This window comes from Hydra vulgaris, chromosome 11 (assembly GCF_038396675.1).
Source record: "Hydra vulgaris chromosome 11, alternate assembly HydraT2T_AEP".
NCBI classification, from domain to species: Eukaryota; Metazoa; Cnidaria; class Hydrozoa; order Anthoathecata; family Hydridae; genus Hydra; species Hydra vulgaris.
The window spans coordinates 47,039,001-47,045,000 of NC_088930.1; the positions used below are offsets into that span (position 1 = coordinate 47,039,001).

At 26.4% G+C, this 6,000-nt stretch overlaps 1 protein-coding gene across 2 annotated transcripts in view; it reads left to right on the forward strand.

Annotated features, from left to right (window-relative positions):
• The window catches only part of LOC105851024 (TBC1 domain family member 5), an 88,923-nt gene that overhangs the window by 64,629 nt on the left and 18,294 nt on the right, over positions 1–6,000 (forward strand). The window lies entirely within an intron of this gene.

Genomic DNA, 6,000 nt, shown 5'->3' on the forward strand with positions numbered 1-6,000 from the left:
GGAATAAGGAAAAATATGGTCGGCAATAATTTGCCGACCTCAATCTTTTTGAGGTCGGCATCAGGTCAACAAAAATTATTTGATACAAAGGTCTAATCATAAAACATTAAAACAAGGTCAGCAATTTTTTGCCGATCTCACATACTTTCAGGTCGGCATTGCCGAATGCCGACCCTAATTCTGAGGGTTGATATATATATATATGTATATATATATATATATATATATATATATATATATATATATATATATATATATATATATATATATATATATTTAAGTGTTTTCAAAAGATCATACAAACTCACAGCTTTTTCTAAAAAATATGTCCAGTTGTAGTCTTTTTTTCGTAGAATTTTCATTTGGGAATAATTTTACCAAGTACTTCATTAAGTGCTTAACTTTAGTATCTAAAAATACATTACTTATTTAATTATTAAATGATTTTAATATACTATTGTACACAACCCTAACCAAGCAAAAACCAATTTTTTCAAAAAAGCAATTTTTTGCTGACCTCGTTTTCATATTTATAGTGAAACCTTTGTGAAAATAGTTTCATGTTTGCCAATTGTAAATCTTTAGTTTCCTTAATTCTGAAAATTTTTTAATTTCTTAATTAACTATTAAATTGAGTATTCCAGAATGTAAAAGTGTGTCAATTTCTTCAGTCAAGCTTACTCTCACTGTGACAGAAGACTTTAATACACGAGTTATCTCGACAGCAATCTGAATTAAACAATAATAAAAAAAAAGCATACAAACAATTTTAAAAAGCAGAGGATAATTATAGGATAACCCATTAGGACATTAGAGTTTTGAAAAAATAACTACTCACTTTAGAAAGGATTTGTGATTTTGAAACATTGTTAGATATTTTCCAATAAAAGTATAAAATCAACAACGAAATAAAAAATATTACCACTTCCACAGAAGAGAAACATGGATATTTTTCTAAAACTGTTGCAATTCTATCAACTCTGTCAACTGAACATTTATTTACCCAGGTCCTTTTTTAAGCAAATTTAGCATTCAATTTCTAATAACTTTGTTCTGGAGCATTTAAATTGATCATGTTATAAAAATAAGGATAAAAGAAAGTTAAAAACAAACAAAATTAATTAATAATATTAAATTTACTGATTGAAAAGTAATGTTTTTTTTACTTACTTTACATTGCGTATATTTGGAAACTTGCAATTGCTAAAAAAAAAAACACACATATATCATGTGTGTGTATTTATAAAACATACACATGCATTTCATGGATATTTAGAAATAATACTAGTACTAACAAAAAAAAAATTAGCAATAACAATATTAAAATAGCAATAATATTATAAACAATAACAATAAGTAATAATGATATGAATAATAGTACAATAATGCTATAATAATATTTATATTACATATAATCATACCAAAAGCAATAATAATAACAACCCACAATGAGCCCAACAAAGGAGAGCACAACATTTTACGAACAGTATCTCTCCAAAAAAAGGCATAAAGACAGGTTTTAATAGTAGAGTTTAGTGATTTAAATTGAATATAAAAAAAAATTATTCCATGAATAAAATTTGGTAAATTATTCCATGATTTTATGCGTTGGTTTGTGATTTATGGCTGCACTAACTGAAAAATGATTTAGGATATATAATTTAAGGTTACTAAAAGATGGAAGATAATAATGAGAACTTTTTATAGAAGTAAAGAAATTACAGATTGAGAGAGGTATGGTAACTTGTGTATGACTCCAGACAAATAGACAATTTAAAATATGTACAAGAGCAAACAATTTGATAATTTTGGATAGAAAGTAAAGGATATTAGAATTAGAACAATATTCTTAAAGGTATATTATCTTAAATGTCTTGTTTTTAAATTTGATATTCTTAAAAAATTATTGGTTGATAAGTAGTTTATAGGGTATTTCACTGAAATTATAAGTATTTATATTAATACAAACAAGGTACAAACAACAAGGTACAAACAACAAGGCATACTACAAACAAGGAGGCGAATCCATTCATGAGTTTAACAAATTATTTACCATATATCAATTCCTTTTCCAAAAAAAGAGCTTAAAAAGTATTCCTAAATCAAAAAAATAACAATAGCCATCAAAAACTAACCCTATAAACAGAAAGCTCTTTTGATTTTTATTACATTTTTATACCCCTACTTTTAAAATACATTTTTACAGAAAAATTAAATTTAAGCAACAACCAAAAAATAGTTAAGTATAAAGAAAATAATAATAATAATGAATAAAAAACTTTTAATTTGTGCAGTCAGAAATTCTCAAAGTTTATTTCAAAAAAATAAAAAAAATCACTCAATATTACAACAATAACAACATCCAAAAGCAATATATTTACCAGAAATATAGATGCTTTACATAAGCATGAAACATGGTTATGTAAAACATCTTGTATCATGCTTATGTAAAACATGCTTATGTATAACATGCCATGTTATTAAATTAAGAAAATATATGTACAGTTCACATTTTGGATTGTTCACTCTCTTATAGCTGTAATTTTATTTATTTACTAATAAAAAAAGACATTTATTGAGTCAGATCAATAATATGGTTGCAACATAAATTTTTACAAAAACAAACTAAAAAAACAGTTGCCATATAAAAAAAGATTATGTAGCTAAGAACCGCAGCCATTTTAAAATCTCTGAAATTTCTAAAAATTTATGGCATATGCGCACTATAACGCTTGTAATCGACCGTGCTCAATGATATATATTAACATATAATATATATCATTGACCGTTAATATATATCATTTACCATGCCTAATTAAAGATTTTTGAGATTTTTGGGGCCCTAATAAGTTAGGGGGGGCGAACCCTTTAGCTACGGCACTGGCCTCCAAAAATTTCTTGATACGTCGCTGGGCAGTATATTCATTTTGGTTATATTCATTTATTATAAAAAAAGTGAACAGCTTTGGAGCTCTTCAAACCAAATCACACTTATGCATGTTTGCGCTAATGCTTGCACTTAACACATATTATTTTACAACTAATTCGCCCTTACAAAAGATTCACATTTATACTAGATTAGATTTTTGCAGACTCGCAGATACGAAAATCGCACTTATTAAATGTGAGTTCTATAGAATTCTTGTAGTATATGACTCCTTCTGGTTGGTATTTTAGTCTTAATGGCGATCAAATGGATTAGGCTATTTAATTACATAAAATCCTGAACGCAGGGTCTATCAGATAGGGGGGGAGGGGGAACAGGAGGGAAATTTAGTGGCTTTAATTTCTCTGAATTTAGGGCTCCCATTCAAAATTTAATGATTTTTTTTAGGAATACCTGTTAAAAGGAAGGGTCTTTGATACATTTATATATATATATATATATATATATATTTATATATATATATATATATATATATATATATATATATATATATATATATATATATATATATATATATATATATATATAAATACATACATATATATATATATATATATAAATATATATATATATATATATATATATATATATATATATATATATTGGGCGCGAGTAGGTGTCATGTGGGGGGAGGCCATTACAGCTTTTGCCAACTGAAAAGAAAAATAAATAAATAAATAAGGTCCTCATTTTTTAGAATTTGCCACAAATCCTCCTCCCCCCCCCCTCTCCCCATCATCGCGCCAGCCTTGTTATTATTATTCCTAATTTTATGATATTATTATGATATTATAAAATTAGGAATTATTTTTTTTATTTAAATATCCTTAAATAAGAATGAAGTTCTTAAAATAAGAATTAAGTTCTTAAAATAAGAATCAGGTTCTTAAAACAAGAATCAAGTTCTTAAAATAAGAAATAAGTTCTTAAAATAAGAAAAAAAAGTCTTAACCTAGAATCTTGGATTTTGCTGTGTACAATGTGTTAAACTTTAACATTACCAATCAAAGCATATTTAAAGTGTGCATATTTCAATACTAATATTACAATATACATTCAGAACACTCACAATATTGTGAGTGTTGCATTATTGCTAAGGCAGTCCCGAAGAGGTCTTTCATGGGAAGGGGGGTGTCATATTTATTTTTTGCTAACTAGTGACACCAAAAAAAAAAAAATAAGGTCCGCAATATTTGAAATTTGTTAACTATAGTCCAAAACTTGCCAACTCAAATGCTTATATGACAGCTTTGGGAAGGGTTGGACACCCCCTACACCCCTATATATATATATATATATATATATATATATATATATATATATATATATATATATATATATATATATATATATATATATATATATATATATATATATATATATATATATATATATATACACATACATATACATATATACAATAGTGTGATGCTATTTTTTTATTTTCTCATGAAACCTTTTCTATAATATGAATAATTGTATTCTAAGAACAATTTAATGAAAAAACAATTTTTTAATTTAAAATTTTATTAGATCAAAAAAAGTTACTTTATAGAAATTAGACTAAATTCTTATCAGATATACTGGAAAATTTGTATTTTTTTTAAAATAGCTGAAGTAAATAATAATTATAATATATAAATGTATAATATATAATTATATAAATAAATAATAATAAGTTAACTTAACTATTGGTGAAGTGCATATGAAGTAATGTAATTCAATTTTCAATTTTAGTACTAATATATTTTCATAAAAATGCCTTGCATAAGTGCTAAGGAAGCATCAAAGAGGAAAGCAAACAACTTTAGACCACCATGTTTAAAAGAATCCAGGTTACTTTAGCTGGAAGTATATGGATTATATTACAGGCTGGCTTTAGCTGCTGCATGTGGATTATGAAAAAAAGCTTTTTGAATTTCAAAACTACTCTAGAAGTTTGGCAGATTCTTGGGTACTATCATCACCTAGTTGACACATGCCCTGCTCTGCAATCAAAAGCTGTCATGCAAATAATACCCAAAAATTTAGAACAAATTTAGCTTTGGAATATGAAATTTAGCTTGCCTTCAGTATCCAGATTATACAAATAAGTTAAATGAAATCATGGCTGCTTATAAAACATGTTTGAAAAGAAAATCTACTGTGGATTTCCTTATGACATTTGCTGTCCTCAACCAAGCCAAACAGTTGTTGAACATCTACTAACAGGCAGTTGATAGCAAAAAATTCTCAAAAAATCTTGATTTTGTTGATCATATATATATATATATAGGTTCAAACTCTCCAATGCAAATGGTTTGATAAGTAGTTACATTTTATTTTAGGATTTTAGGATATTATCTTCTTCTACTACTGTAAAAACCTGGAGAGATAATTATAGGCTATTGAAATGGTTTGTTTTATTAGATTTCTTATTTTTCAATATATTGATATGTATCGATTGTATATGCATTTTATTATTATTTTTTTCCAGGTTATGCACTGCTCTTAGCCACTACTTAGATACCAATGTTTCACCTAAAGTGGAGCTGCCAACAAAATGCCATGTTCTTATTCAGCAAGGTGGAGCAGAGGAATTTGTTTTACTAGGCTACTTTCAAATCTCTGAAGAAAGACCATGATTGAAAGAAATAACAAGTTTATTAGCTGATTCTCATCACATGCATGGTTTAAAATGTAGGAGGAATTCATTTAGACAAATCTGAAAGATACCACATCAAGCTACATTGAAGCCCAAGAAGCTTTGATCAGACATCCTTAGGGTCAATGTCTCAGTCTAAAATGTACGTAAAGCAAATGAGGTAGCTAAGAGAGGACTCCTAGCTATGGGTATGTGATGTAAAGGGGCTGATAATGATATTGAGAGACTTTTCTTAACTGAAATATTTTTTAAAATCTCTTATCCAGAACAATTTAACTTTATAAAATTTGTTATATAATTATTGTTTATATTTTAAATTGAGTAAGTCTAAAAAAGGAAAAATGTAATTTTTTTTCTAAAAATAACTTTTCTTTTTGACTTTTTTTTGAAAAGTAAATAACAATATTTA